The following is a 15,942-nucleotide window of genomic DNA, read 5'->3' as shown; positions in this document are numbered from 1 at the left end:
CTTTGATGTATTTTATTTTATTTATTATTTATTTATTATAGAGTACAGTGGGGTGATCTCAGCTCAGTGCAACCTCTGCCTCCCAGGCTCAAGACATCCCACCTCAGCCTCCTGAGTAGCTGGGACTACGGGGCCACCACGCCTGGCTACACTTTGATACATTTTAACAATACATGCTATCTAGACATTGCTAAAACTTAGCCTCTACCTCCCTTCCAGAAGAGGAATCCTTGGCACCTATCTGGGTGGTATGCCTAAGGGTCACAAGATGTGGGGTACAGGGAAGCTAGTTCTGATTCTTGATCCATCCTGCTGAGCAAACACTGGGGGCTACCCCCGATTCTGTGGCCAACTAGGAGTCCTACCCAGGCTGCCCTTTCAGTACTCCTAGCCTAGGGCTGCAGATGGGTGGCTGGTGGTGAGAGTGTCGGGGGAAGCCAAGGCCAGGCCCTGCCCTCCTGCAGCCTGTGCATCTCAGAAGCAAGGTCCAATCAGGAACTCAGAACTGTGGGGGCTCACTAGAATCCACTAGAATCCAGGAGGATTCTAAGAAGTAAGAAGTCAGCAAACAGGGAAATGAAGACTGGAAGGGAAACTGCATCAAAAATACAGACAAGAGGGTGCCGGGTGTGGTGGCTCATGCCTGTAATCCCAGCACTTTGGGAGGCTGAGGCAGGCGGATTGCTTGAGCCCAGGAGTTCCAGACCAGTCTGGGCAACATGGTGAAACCCCATCTCTACAAAACAAAACAAAACCTACAAACAATTAAGAACCCTATGGGCTGAGTGCAGTGGCTCACGCCTGTAATTCCAATACTTTGGGAGGCTAAGGTGGTTGGATCACCTGAGGTCAGGAGTTCGAGACCAGCCTGGCCAATATGGCAAAACACTGTCTCTACTAAAAATACAAAAATTAGCTGGGCATCATGGCGTGCGCTTGTAATCCCAGCTATTTGGGAGCCTGAGGCAGAAGAATTGCTTGAACCTGGGAGGCAGAAGTCGCAATGAGCCGAGCTGAGATTGCACCATTGCACTCCAGCTTGGGTGACAGAGCGAGACACCGTTTCCAAAAAAAAAAAAAAAACACCCTATGTATACACAAAGCTCACACAAATTGCTAAAGGGGCAAAAAATAATAAAGAAAGATATAAAATGAAAAGTAAATCTCACTCCTACTCTGTCCTCCAGTCCTTCACGTCTACTGGCAATGACTTGTTACCAGCTGCCTTCGACGCCCTCCAGGTACCCCATGCTTATGTAATCAAATATATCGGTATGTGTATTTTTTAAAAATACAGACAATAGCACGTTAACATACTATTCTACACTTTGAAAATTTGTTCATATCACAGAGTTCCACATCGGTACCGTGGCGTTATATATACACTGGTTTTCATCCAGGCTCCTGGCTCATAACCCTCATAGCCCTTGTTCAGTCTTTTGTTCTAATGTTGAGTGTGTCAGGCCTCAGGAGCAGGCCGCAGGAAACAACCTCTTGACATTCTGCCCTCCTTTCCCCTGCCCCAAGGCAGGGCTCTACTGTTCCCCCTCACTTTCAGATTGTGGGTTATAAGACCCTCCCCAGAAAGACCCTCCTCCTCACCCTATACCCTGGTGTAAGGAATGCTGATGTCATGAAGCTTCCATTAAAAACCCAAGAGGACTGGCTTCTTGGAGCTCTGGGTAGCTGACCATGTGCAGGTTCCTCGACAGTGGTGCACCTAGGGAGGGCATGCACACTCCGCACCCTCCTCCATTCCTCACCTGACACATCTCTTCATCTTTATCCTTTTTGGTATCCTTTATAATAAGCCACTAAACATAAGTGTTTCTTTGAGTTCCGTGAGCTGCTCCAGCAAATTAATCAAACCCAAAGAGGGGATCGTGGGAACTCCAACATGAAGCTGGTCAGGCAGAAGTTCTGGAGGCCTGGACTTTTGACTGGGGTCTGAGGGGAGGGAGATGCAGTCTTGGGGGCTGAGCCCTCAACCTGTGGGATCTGACACTATCTCCTGGTAGACAGAGTTGGAATTGAATTGGAGGCCACCCAGCTGGTCTGTTGCTTGGTGTGTGGGGAGAAAAACCCTACACCTTTTTTTTTTTTTTTTTTTTTTTGAGATGGAGTCTCACTCTTGTCCACCCAGGCTAGAATGCAATGGCGCAATCTTGGCTCACTGCAACCTCCACCTTCCAGGTTGAAGCGATTCTCCTGCCTCAGCCTCCCGAGTAGCTGGGATTACAGGTGCCCACCACCATGCCTGGCTAATTTTTTTTTGTATTTTTAGTAGAGATGGGGGTTTCACCATGCTGGCGAGGCTGGTCTCGAACTCCTGACCTCAGGTGATCCACCCGCTTTGGCCTCCCAAAACGCTAGGATTACAGGCGTGAGCCACTGCGCCTGGCCAACCCAATACCTTTGGTCACCAAAGTCTTACGTGTTGATAATTGTGATGGTGTGAGAGCAGAGGAAAAACACCATTTGAGTTTTCCCCCCAAATAGTACATAAAAGATTTGCCTCATTTAAAAAATAACCACACGTTCTGTTTTACGGAATCCATCAGTTAAGTGGTCATTTATTGATGAACATTTAGGTTGTCTGAGGGTTTTTTCCCCCCCATTCCAGGTAATGCTTTATAAAGCACCTTTGTGGCCGGGTGCGGTGGCTCACGCCTGTAATCCCAGCACTTCGGGAAGCTGAGGCGGGTGGATCACGAGGTCAGGAGATCGAGACCATCCCGGCTAAAAATACAAAAAATTAGCCGGGCATGGTGGCGGGCGCCTGTAGTCCCAGCTACTCGGGAGAATGACGTGAACCCGGGAGGCGGAGCTTGCAGTGAGCCGAGATAGTGCCACTGCACTCCAGCCTGGGTGACAGAGAGAGACTCCATCTCAAAAAAAAAAAAAAAAACCTTTTCTTTTTTTTTTTTTTGTGCCACGACGCTGGCTAATTTTCCTATTTTTAGTAGAAGAGGGGGTGTCGCCATGTTGCCCAGGCTGGTCTCTAACTCCTGACCTCAGGTGATCCACCCCTTCCGTCTCCCAAAGTGCTGGGATTACAGACGTGAGCCACCGCGCCTGCCCCAATACCATCGTTTTCTAGAAATGAGGAAACTGAGGCTCAGAGAAGTAACTACTAATCTGTAACAGAGCCGGAATCAGATCCTAGGTTTCTAGATTCTCATTCCAAGAGCCTAACTCGGGAGCGGGGAAGGTGGCTCCTGGGCAGTCAACTGACTGCACAGTTCCGCCCAAGGCGGGACCTGCATCCAGAAGTGCTCGGAGCTCGCGGGTGGGAGGATCAGGATGACTGCTGCTCCCGGAGCCCGATTTCAACTCCCACCGGGCATAGGAGCCTCTCAGCAGCGCGAGGGGTCGCCCAGCCTGGACCTGGAACCCTTGCAGCACGACCGTCAAGCGCTTCCCTCCGGAACCAGCTCCCACCGTCAGAGCCCCCTCCCTCGGCCGCTCCCGGCTCAGCCCAGGCTGGGGCGGGGCCTCGGAAGCAGCTGCCCTCGCCCTAGCCAGGGCGGCCCCTCGTTAGGCCAAGTTTTCAAACGGCAAAATCAACCGCGCTGAAGAGACTATGCCTCCTTCTTTTCACTCCGCATCCCAGACGCTTCAGAGAAACTACCTTTCAGACCTTCGCGGCCTCTCCTGCGCCCGCAGCGCCCGGGAGCTGGGGACCCGGGCTTAGCCACATCGACCGCAACGTTCGCGCGCCACCTTGTGTCCATTCCTTTAGCCTCCAGGGACAACCCGGAAACCACATTTCCCAGCGTGCCGAGCGCCTCTGCGCAGGCGCAAAGAGTTTCCCTCGTTGCCATGGGAACCTCGCCCCTTCTAGAGTCCCGGCCGCTTGACTCAGCGAAGCGCGAAGGTGTTGTTTCTTCTTGAGGTGCGCTGGGGCTGGGACCCGGTCTGCAGAAGGTCCAGGGGACGGCGTAGGGGGATTGAGGAGAGGAGACCAAGCCGGCCTTGCCTCCGGGACCAGCGCTTCCAAATTCTCAGGGGCGTCCCGGCGCGCACACGCTCCTGAGGCCTCGGCGTTCTGAGGAAAGGGGCTGGCGTGGCGACCCGGGTCCTCGAGGCCGCGATCCGGCTGTGGCCCGCGAAGCGCCGCTCGCCCGCGCCAGCGTCTTGTCACCCCGAGCCGAGGGCCTGCGCGCGGCCGACAGGTACTCCCGGGCGCTGGCAGCCCACGGGGAGGGTTCGCGGCGCAGGTGAACGCGGAGGTAGAATCAGACAGGGCAGTGAGTGCGCCCGGGGCTGGATCTGGCTGAGCCGCTGGTGGATTCGGAACCCGGGAGGCCCCCAGGCCGGGTGGGCTTCAGTTCCCCCGCTCTGTAAAATGGGGCTTGGACTGGAATTGTAGTGTCCATTGCGATTCTGTTGCAGAGCAGCCCCTGGCTCTGTGTGACCTACGAGTTCCTTCGTCTGTAAAATACGGAGGCTGACACCGATGATCCCTAACATCTCTTCCTACGGTACAGTATGTTACACACTGCTGGCTCCACTGCCCCTTATTGCACCCCAAGTGCAAGAAGAAAGAAGGGGACCTGGGATGATCTGAGCAAGACTCTCAGCTTGGGATCTAGAGTCAGAGAGACTTGGGTTTGTGACTTTGGGCAAAGTTATGACATATCTTGAGACTCAGCTTCTTCATTTGCAAGACTGGGGATAATGTTAATACTACCTCAGGTTTTTGAGGATTAATTGAGATGACGCATGTAAGTTTTTAGCCCAGGGACTGCATAGAGGAGCTGCTATCTCAGGTCCCAGCTATCGTTTCTGATAATTTCTACAACAGTCCCTAGCCACCGTAAGACCTTTTCTTAATTTTTGAATTCACTTTATTTCGGGGCAAGTTCATTCTCCTCAGCAGGATGGTTTTTTGTTTTTTGTTCATTTGTTTGTTTTGAGACAGTGTCTCACTGTCACCCAGGCTGGAGTGCTGTGGCGTGATCTCCGCTCACTGCAACCTCCTCCTCCAGGGTTCAAGCGATTATCGTGCCTCAGCCTCCTGAGTAGCTGGGACTACAGGCGTGTGCCATCGCTCCCGGCTAATTTTTGTATTTTTTGGTAGAGATAGGGTTTCACCATGTTGGCCAGGCTGGTCTCAAACTCCTGGCCTCAAGAGATCTGCCCGCCTCGGCCTCCCAAAGTGTTGGGATTACAGGCGTGAGCCACCACACCTGGCTAGGCAGGATGGTTTTATAGGCTGATTTTGATGGGGAAACTTGAGTCTTTTTACCCAAGGTTGGATGCTCAAGGCCAGTGTATTGCCTCCCTTCAGCTGTAGGCTGAATTATAGTGTTACCACACAGCATTTAGGGAGGATGCAGGCTTAATGCCACATAGTGGGGTGGATACTTAAGATTCATAGAGGATGTGAGTACTTATGATGCAAAAACAGCTGAATATAGAATTATGTATTTACATAAGACTGGTTACTTTCATGGTTATAAAGAATGCATAAGAATTCTATGCTGCTTGCATTGAGTTCAAGCTTTGTGTTAATTGAGAAAATTGTAACAAGGAGTTTTAAATTAATGAAAAAAGTATATATTTTAAAAATCTGGGAACATCCAATAATTTCACAATCAAGCCTTCATTCGTCCAATAAACATCTTTATATGGAAGCTATAGTCCATGAATTTTTTTTTTTTTTGAGACGGAGTCTTGTCTCACTTTGTCTTTCAGGCTGGAGGGCAGTGATGTGATCTCGGCTCACTGCACCCTCTGCCTCCTGGGTTCAAGCGATTCTCCTGCCTCAGCCTCTCAAGTAGCTGAGATTACAGGCACACGCCGCCATGCCTGGCTAATTTTTGTATTTTTAGTAGAGATGGGGTTTCACCATGTTGGCCAGGCTGGTCTTGAACTCCTGACCTCAGGTGATCTGCCCACACCTCAGCCTCCTAAAATGCTGGGATTACAGGTGTGAGCCACCACGCTTGGCTTTCCATGAATATTTTTTGAGCACCTACTGTGTACATGGAACTGTGCAGGGTGCTGTGAGGGATATGAAGATGTATAAGACACTCTCTCTGCCCTCAGGAAATACAGTCTAGTAGAGGAGATCAATTATGCATTTAAAACATATAAAATTCAAGTAGAAAGTGATTTGTCATAGAGAGGTCCAGGTTACTGCTCTGAAGATTCAGAGGCAGGAGAGATCGCTGCCGAGTCACACTGTATAATGAGAGAATCAAGAAGACAGCTTTCGAACCTCCTAAAGCATGTAAACAATGTGGATATGCCAAGAAGTAGGGAAAAGACATTCTGGGCACCCATTCCATAGCTTTGAGATACATGAAGGAGAGCTATCTGCAGCCCTGATTAAATGGTGAGCTTCTGGGAGGCAGGGACTAGATTGTGGTCAGCGTTTTCCTCCCCTGATTGGCACATGGTTGCCATGGTAAATATTAGTGAATGAATAGGGGCTACGAGTTTCCTGCGGAGAGGAATGGAGCTGTGGTCTCTACATTACCCTGAAGCTCTTTTGTTAGACTCACATGCTGTGTCAGAGCCATTCTTCTAGGGGAAGGAAGCGAATGGGCAGATGATTACGGGGCAAAGGCCATATTGTTGGCATCTTTAGTGCAGTACCAGCTGAGAGCCCAGGGAACAAGGTCTCATCAATGGATAGGGGGTTTGTGAGCCTTTTTCCCTGGATCTAAGGTGAAGAAACATGAGGGAAGGAAACGGAAGCATAGGACCATGCAGCAGTCCTCAGACCAGTGATGGACGCTCCCTTGACTCTTGTGTCCATTCTTGGCTTTTTTCTTTTTTCTTTTTTCTTTTTTCTTTTTTGAGACAGAGTCTCGCTCTGTCACCCAGGCTGGAGTGCAGTGGCACGATCTCTGCTCACTGCAACCTCCGCCTCCCGGGTTCATGCCATTCTCCTGCCTCAGCCTGCCGAGTAGCTGGGACTACAGGCGCCTGCCACCACGCCCGGCTAATTTTTTGTATTTTTAGTAGAGACGGGGTTTCACTGTGTTAGCCAGGATGGTCTCGATCTCCTGACCTTGTGATCCACCCACCTCGGCCTCCTAAAGTGCTGGGATTACAAGCCTGAGCCACTGCGCCCGATCATGGCTTTTCTTTTTCTACGGCTCCTTCCTAGGGAGATTTCTCTCCCATGTGTGAGCTAGGTGGGAGTGGGAAACTGTGTCCACCATGCCAGCAGATTGCCAAGGCCTGCCACTGCTGCACAGGAAGGAAGCTGGCTTCAGCACACCATCTTCAAGCTGACTTCCAGGGCCCTGCCCTTCTCCAGTTCTGTCCAGGGCTGAACCTGCCGTAGGAGCTAGCCATGAAGGAGACCCCTTAGAGACAGGTGTCTAATGGCCTGTGGAGGGGAGAACGACCTCAGGAGCTGGGATAGCAAAAGTAGAAAAGGTTGAAAGGAGAATGGCTTGAGGACAGGGCAAATCCTCCCAAGTCCTGTTTAATTCATCGAAGGTCTAGATTCCCCTTGGAATCTTTTGTTGCTCAGAAGGTGGAGTCATCCTCAGAACAAGGAAGCTGGGGAGAGATTAAGCAGGTGCAACCAGACAGGGGATAGAGCACAACTGACTGTCCTTTTTGTCCCTAGATATGGGATGCTGGAGGATACCTCGGGGCCACAAATGCTCCTTCTCCTGGAGACGCAACTCAAGGTGAGCCTTTACACCATCCTTCTGTCAGCCCGTGCTCCCTCTCCAGAGAACAGTTGTTCCTTTTCATCCTCCTTTCCCACTTCACTCCTGCTCCACGGGCCGCAGGTAAGGGCCTGCAGGGTGTATCAGGATTTCCTTATAGCTAAGTGCATGTGAAGCCTGAGTAGCTCCAGGCCTGGTACTCGATAAGAGGTTATGACAGCCCAGTGCCCGCCATGGAGGCTTCTGTCCACCTACTTCAAGGGCGTTATGCATTATGGTCCTATACAGTTTACTAAGCACTGGCACTTACATGTGATCTCATTTGATCTCAACAGCTATAAGGTCTTATATTGTGACTTTCACTTTTCCACGAGGGATCTGATTTCTTAGGTTGTAGGTCAAAGAACTAAATGATGCCACTGAGAGCAGTGATCTTTCCACCACCTCCATAATCACTGACGGGTGCCATCTGCCTGCTAGTGAGAGCATGGTCCTAGGTTAACCTGAAACTAGACCAGGACTCTCCTTTTTTCCCATTTCAGCTAGAATTTCCTGCCCATTTTCCTCAGTGTCCTATCCCAGCACAGCTTTTCCCTGTCATTGGACACGTTTGATCTGAGTTTCTCACTCTGATGCCCTCAGTACATGCTGACTTGTTCTCAGGGCAGCAGGTCCCATCAGAGAGCTTGTGCTCTTCCCCTTGACTCTGCCAGATGCACCCTCTCCCAGATAGGCACCCTGGGTAGCTGTGAGACTTCAGGGGATTCTGTAACTGGGTTAGAGAACCAGGAATAGGAAAACTGTTCCCCCACTGGGTGGGGAAGGAAGTTAGCAGAAGTTTGCCTGATGGGATTGGCCTGGATAGTAATGCTACACCCTATGCGACCCCATCTCATTGGCAGCCCTGGCGGAGCAGCTCAATGAGCCATAGAGGTAAAGGTGGAAAGTGAGTGTGACAGGGAAGGTAGAGGCTCAGGCTAAAGGCTAAAGCAGGGTCCCACCTGCTGGCATAACTCAAGCAAGAGCCATGGAGGCGGAGGTGGGAGACATGTTTGGGTAAAGGAGGATGCCCCTGGGGAGACGGAGCTGGTTATATGCATCCTACATAATTTATCTTCATATGGCCTGAGAAGGCTTGGAGCTGGCCTGCTTTGCCCAGAACAGCAGCAGCCTGTCTCCCCAGGCAGCGCACACTGCTGTGCAGCTCCTCTCTTGGTTTGGCGGACCGACTCCCATCCTCTGCTGGCCCTCGAGAGACCTTTTTCACACCCTCCAACCTGCTTGGTGGCTCAGCTAGATGCTTCCCCCAGCTCTGTCCGCCGTCTGAGATCTGATCATCCCAAATGTTCCTATGCCAGGCTGAACTCTGCCTTCTCAGAATGTCCTCACTCCTGCCAACCCAAAGCTCTTATTTTCAACACAGAAATGGGAAATTGGGAGGGAGGCTGAGTGCCATGGGGCCTAGAGTATGTGGTTTGGAGGCAACCAGTGGAATCATTTTGGGGTCAATGGGATGCCTGAGCTGATAAGCAGAGATCCCCCACCCCTACTCCTGAATATCCCTGTGGTGGGCGGGGCTGTGTAGAGCAAGGCCTATATGCAGCAAGATCCGCCGGTGGTCCCCACTTGCCTATCCCACCATCCTGCTTCAGCTTCACCCTCACCCTCCACCTCAGCCCTGTTCATTCCTCTCTTCCTTCTTTCCCTCCTCTTCTCCCTCTAGGTAGTGCAAGCAGCAGCTGTTGACCCTAGGGGCACATATGCTTGCCTGGCCTATCTGCACTTGAGCTTCCTACGGGTGTCCATCTTGGCCTGCATGCTGCAGGACTTGTGCTTCTGGGCAGATAGCTCTGATTCTTCTCCTCTTCAAAAGGAGAAAGGACTCACATTAGAGAAGAGGTTAGGGAAAGAAGACCTGGAACTACATGGAGGCTAGATAGGAAGGAACTAGGTTGAAGGGATGCAGTCAGAGAATAACTGAAGGCACCAGGAGCGCAGGGTAGCTGTAAGGGCCTAATGGTCTCTGGGACTGGGTTGTGACGCCAGATGAGGCTGGTCTGATGGAGGAGCTGTTCTTGGAAGGAGAATTCTGTTTCTGGCTAGACCCTTGTTTGAGTACAAGGAACTGTGAAGGATCCATTTGACAGGAAGCTTAGGATAAAACTAAACTCATTCTTTTTTCTTACAGCTCACCTCTGAGTGTTGAGCTCCAAACCAGCCCCTCCTGCTGACTTTTCCATTACCGCTAGTCTCCTATACCCAGATGTAAATCTCAGGGTAATTCTTACTTTCCACGTTTAATCAATTATCAGATTCCCATAGTCCTTCAAAAAACAGTTGCTTTTTGCCCCCACTTCCTTTACCCAGCCCAAGTCCCTGTTCCTACGCCTCAGCTACTGTGGTAACCTTCCAGCTGGCGATGCCCTTCAGTCTGTCCAGAGCATCTTAACTATGCAGACGTATTCATCCCTTCGCATGTGTTACTCCTGTGGTAAATGCCTTTGGTGGTGCTCTCTATTGCCTGCCAAGTACAGTACAGACTGTATTCTTTTTTTTTTTTTTTTTTTTTTTTTTGAGACGGAGTCTGGCTCTGTCATCTAGGCTGGAGTGCAGTGGCGTAATCTCAGCTCACTGCAACCTCCATCTCCCAGGTTCAAGTGATTCTCCTGTCTCAGCCTCCCAAGTAGCTGGGATTACAGGCGCGTGCCACTGTGCCTGGCTAATTTTTGTACTTTTAGTAGAAATAGGGTTTCACCATGTTGGCCAGGCTGGTCTCAAACTCCTGACCTGGTGATCCGCCCGCCTCGGCCTCCCAAAGTGCTGGGATTACAGGCACGAGCCACCGCGCCTGGCCCAGACTCTATTCTTTTGCTGAAGGCCTTTATCAATCTGATGCCAGCCTACCTTTCTGGCTTTATCTCCCAGAACATCCTAGCATGTACTTTTTACTCTCATCAAACTAGACTACCGACTGTTTCTTGAAAAACTTTTTCCACCTCTTCACCTTTGCTCATGCTTATCTTTCTATCTGGGAGGGTTCCTTCCACCATTCATCTCTCCATTTAAAAATATTTTTTGAGCACTTTTTATTTTGAAAAATTTCAGTGCAGAGAAGTTGAAAGAATAGTACAGTGAACAGTTATGTAACCTACACCTAGACTCACCAGTTGTTATTGCCATGTTTCTTTCTTTTCTCTCTCTTGTTTTCCTGGACCAACTGAAAATAAGTTGTGGGCATTATGACACTTTACCCCTAAATATTTTGGTCTGTGTCTCCTCATAATAAGGACATCATCCTACATAACCACAATCTTTTCTTCTCCTTTTTTTTGAGACTGAGTCTCACTCTGTCAGCAGGCTGGAGTGTAGTGGTGTGATCTTGGCTCACTGCAACCTCCGCCTGCCAGGTTCAAGCGATTCTCCTGCCTCAGCCTCCCAAGTAGCTGGGACTACAGGCGCACACCACCACGCCCAGCTAATTTTTGTATTTTTAGTAGAGATGGGGTTTTACCATGTTGGCCAGGATGGTCTCGATCTCTTGACCTCGTGATCTGCCTGCCCTGGCCTCCCAAAGTGCTGGAATTAAAGGCATGAGCCACTGCGCCTGGCCAGTCTTTTCTTAAAAAAAAAAAAAAAAGTCTGGGACTGAGTGTGGTGGCTCATGCCTGTAATCCCATCACTTTGGGAGGCCAAGGTGGGAGGACCGCTTAAGGCCAGGATTCAAGATTAGCCTGGACAACATAGTGAGATTCCCATCTCTACAAAAATATTTAAAAATTAGCCTGGGTGACAAAGTGAGACCCTGTCTCAAAAAAAAAGAAGAAGAAGAAGAAAAAAAAAATGTAATTATTAGGCCAGGTGTTGTAGCTCATGCCTATAATCCCAGCACTTCGGGAGGCCAAGGCAGGAAGAGCACTTGAGCCTAGGAGGTTGAGGCTACAGTGAGCAATGTTCTTGCCACTGCACTCCAGCCTTAGTGACAAAGTGAGACCCTACTTGTAAAAAAAAAAAAAAAAAAAAAAAAGTTAAAAATTAACTGGGCACGCCAGGTGCGGTGGCTCACACTTGTAATCCCAGCACTTTGGGAGGCCGAGGTGAGTGGATCACAAGGTCAGGAGTTCGAGACCAGCCTGTACAACATGGTGAAACCCCGTCTCTACTAAAAATACAAAAATTAGCCTGGTGTGGTGGCGAGCACTTGTAATCTCAGCCACTTGGGAGGGTGAGGCAGGAGAATTGCTTGAACCCGGGAGGCGGAGGTTGCAGTGAGCCGAGATCGCGCCACTGCCCTCCGGCCTGGGCAACAGAGCGAGATTCCATCTCAAAAAAAAAAAAAAATTTTTTTTTAACTGGGCATACTGGTGCATGCCTATAGTCCCAACTACTCACGGGGCTGAGACAAGAGGATGGCTTGGGCCCAGGAGTTTGAGAGGCTACAGTGAGCCATCATTGCACGACTGCACTCCAGCCTGGATGACAGAGTGAGACACTGTCTCTAAAAAACAACAAGAAATAAAAATGTGGTAAAATATACATAAAATTTACTATTTTGCCATCTTAAAGTATATAGTTGTGGCATTACATACATTCACAATGTTATGTAACTGTGACCACTATCCATTTCCAGAACATTTTCATCATCACAAACAGAAACTGTGTACCCACTGAATGATAGCTCCCCATTCCCCCCCAGTAACCTCAATTCTATTTTCTGTCTGTGAATTTGCCTCTTCTAATTACCTCGTATAAGTTGAGACACACATTATTTGTCCTTTGATGTGTGGCTTATTTCACTTAGCATAATGTTTTTAAGGTTCAGCCATGTTGTAGCACATGTTCAGAATTTCAGTCTTTTTTTAAGGCTGAATAATATTCTCTTATATGGATAGACCACATTTTGTTTATCCATTCATCTACTGATAGACGTTTGGAATGTTTTAGCCTTTGGCTGTTGTGAATATGCCGCCATGAGCATTGGTTTACTAGTATTGGAGTCACTGCTTTCAGTTCTTTAGGGTACATACTAAGAGTGGAATTGCTGGATAATATGGCAATTCTGTTAACTTTCTGAGAAACTGCCACACTGTTTCAAAAGTGACCAAGAAATAAAAATGCAGTATTATTATCTAGACTACAGATCATAATTACATTTCTCTAAATATCCCTATGTTTTCCATTACAGCTTTAAAAAATATCTGATTCAGGATTGAATGAGGGATCACTGATTGTATTTGGTTGTCATGTCTCTTGATTCTTACTTAATTTAGAATAGTCTTCTTGTCTTTTTGTTTTTCATGACATTGACATTTTTGAAGAATCCAAGCTAGTTGTCTTGTAGGATATCCTTCAATTTGGGTCTCTTTGAATGTTTCCTTATAATTAGATTCAGGGTAAGCCTTTTTGCAAGAATATAATACTACAAGAATACTAAGGATATTGTATAACATGTTCTTCCTATTTGTTGCATTACTTTAGTCATGTAATGTTGCTTTATCTCATTATTGATAATACTGTGTTTATTTTATTTTTTATTTTTATTTTTTCTTTTGAGGCAGAGTTTCACTCTGTCGCCCAGGCTGGAGTGCAGTGGCACGATTTCGGCTCACTGCAACCTCTGCCTCCTGGGTTCAAGCGATTCTCCTGCTTCAGCCTCCCTAGTAGCTGGGATTACAGGCATGTGCCACTATGTCCAGCTAATTTTTGTATTTTTAGTAGAGACAGGGTTTCGCCATGCTGGCTAGGCTGGTCTTGAACCCCTAACCTCAGGTGATCTGCCCGCCTTGGCCTCCCAAAGTGCTAGGATTACAGGCGTGAGCCACTGCACCCAGCCGATACTGAGTTTATTTACTCGGTTAGGATGGTATCTGCTAGATCTCTCTATTGACAAGGAACTCTTTTCCACATGTAAAAATAAATAACTTGGGTGGTAAGCTGAGACCATGTGAATATGCTTTTCCCCAACAATTTATCAGCCATTGGCCTTAGCATTAATAATCCTTGCCTAATTTATTTCATTGTGTTTGTAATTTTTATTTTTTTATTTATTTAATTTTAGAGACAGGGTCTTGCTGTGTTGCCCAGGCTGGAGTGTAGTGGCTATTCATAGGTGCAGCCATAGCATAATACTGCCTCAAACTCATGGGCTCAAGTAATCCTCCTAATAATACGTAATATTTACAGATGGAATTTTTTTTTTTTTTTTGAGACGGATTCTCACTCTGTCGCCTAGGCTTGAGTGCAGTGGCGTGATCTCGGCTCACTGCAAGCTCCACCTCCCGGGTTCATGCCATTCTCCTGCCTCAGCCTCCTGAGTAGCTGGGATTACAGGCGCCCGCCACCACGCCCGGCTAATTTTTTTGTTTTTTTAGTAGAGACGGGGTTTCACCGTGTTAGCCAGGATGGTCTCGATCTCCAGACCTCGTGATCCGCCCACCTCGGCCTCCCAAAGTACTGGGATTACAGGCGTGAGCCACTGCGCCCGGCCAGAATATTTTTTTTTTTGAGATGGGGTCTCACTCTGTCACCCAGACTGGAGTGTAGTGGTGTGGTCTCAGCTCATTGCAACCTCCGCTTCCCGGGTTCAAGCTATTCTCCTGCCTCAGCCTCCTGAGTAGCTGGGGCTGCAGGCATGGGCCACTACACCTGGCTAATTTTTGTATTTTTAGTAGAGATGGGGTTTCACTGCGTTGGCCAGGCTGGTCTCGAACTCCTGACCTCGTGATCCGCCACCCCCCTCAGCCTCCCAAAGTGCTGGGATTACAGGCATGAGCCACCCGGCCTACAGACAGAATCTTTACAGAGGTGTTTTTTTTTTTTTTTTTTTTGGTTGGAGTCCCGCTCTATCACCCAGGCTGGAGTGCAATGGCGCGATCTCAGCTTGCTGCACCCTCCGGCTCCCAGGTTCAAGCGATTCTCCTGCCTCAGCCTCCCAAGTAGCTGGGTCTACAGGCACACACCACCACACCTGGAGATATTTTGTATTTTTAGTAGAGACGGAGTTTTGCTGTGTTGGCCAGGCTGGTCTCGAACTCCTGACCTCTGATAATCCACCTGCCTCGGCCTCCCAAAGTACTGGGATTACAGGCGTGAGCCACCGCACCTGGCCTACAGAGGTTTTAAGTTAAAATGAGGTCTTAGGGTGGACCCTAATCCTTTATGACTGGTGTCCTCATAAGAGAAAATTCAGACATAGACACATACAGAGGAAAGATGATGTGGAGACAGCCATCTATAAGCCGAGGGGAGAGAACAGAACCTAGAACAGATCCTTTTCTCATGGCTCCCAAAAGGAATCAGCCCTCTCAACACCTTGATCTCAGACTTCTAGCCCCCAGAACTGTGAGAAAATAAATTTCTGTTGTTTCAGCTACCCAATCTGTGGTTCTTTGTTACGGCAACCTGTCTTAGTCTGTTGTGTGATGCTGTAACAGAACATCTGAGACTGGATAGTTTATAAAGAACAGAAATTTATTCTCTGTTAGTTCCAAAAGTGTTCAAGTCTTCTGATTGCATCCTCACATGGCAGAAGGTAGAAGAACAAGAGAGAATGAACTCTGTGTCTTCACATGGCAGAAAAGCAGAAGGGCAAGAGAGAGTGAACCCACTCCCACAAGCCTTCTTCATAGTGATATTAATCCATTCATGAGGGCGGAGTCTTCATGATCTAAAAAATCTTAGAAGACCCCACCTTCTAGGCTGGGCGCGGTGGCTCACATCTGTAATCCTAACACTTTGGGAGGCCGAGGCGGGCGGATTACCTGAGGTCAGGAGTTCAAGCCTGGCCAACTTAGTGAAACCCTGTCTCTACTAAAAATACAAAAATTAGCCAAGCTTGGTGGTGCATACCTGTAATCCCAGCTACTCAGGAGGCTGAGGCAGGAGAATCGCTTGAACCCTGGAGATGGAGGTTGTAAGGAGCTGAGATCGCGCCACTGCACTCCAGCCTGGGCGGCAGAGCAAGACTCCATCTCAAAAAAAAAAAAAAGACCCTACCTTCTAACACTATTGCGTTGGGGACTGAGCTTTCAACACATCAATTTTGGGGGACACATTCAAACCATAGCACAACTCCAGCAAACTAATGTAGACCTATGCACAACCATATTAATAACTACTTTCAATATAAACACTCCAATTTAACACTCCAACTAAAAGACAGCAGCCTGGGTGACAGAGTGAGACTCTGTCTAAAAAAAAAAATCAAGATCCAACTATATAATATCTAAAAGAAATATACAGTTGACCCTTGAACAGCATGGGTTTGAACTGCCTGGATCCACACAAGTCCCTCCCCTCCCCTCCC

At 48.5% G+C, this 15,942-nt stretch overlaps 1 protein-coding gene across 6 annotated transcripts in view; it reads left to right on the top strand.

The window, feature by feature from the left end:
• Nucleotides 1–2,935: 2,935 nt before the first annotated feature.
• RAD9A (RAD9 checkpoint clamp component A) overlaps nt 2,936–15,942 on the top strand; it is an 82,186-nt gene continuing 69,179 nt past the window's right edge. For 2 of the 6 annotated variants that reach the window (XM_054525546.2, XM_054525538.2), the window contains exons 1-2: nt 2,936–4,175; nt 7,595–7,658. The gene's annotated coding sequence lies outside the window, so the exon portion shown is untranslated. Of the gene's footprint in view, nt 4,176–4,395; nt 4,485–5,575; nt 6,679–7,594; nt 7,659–15,942 lie in introns of those variants that run through there. The other 4 variants (XM_054525542.2, XM_054525539.2, XM_054525540.2 and 1 more) reach the window with 4 other exon arrangements.

This window comes from Pongo abelii, chromosome 9 (assembly GCF_028885655.2).
Source record: "Pongo abelii isolate AG06213 chromosome 9, NHGRI_mPonAbe1-v2.0_pri, whole genome shotgun sequence".
NCBI lineage: Eukaryota > Metazoa > Chordata > Mammalia > Primates > Hominidae > Pongo > Pongo abelii.
Note: the sequence above shows the minus strand (reverse complement) of the source record. Positions and strands in the feature narration are given on the sequence as shown.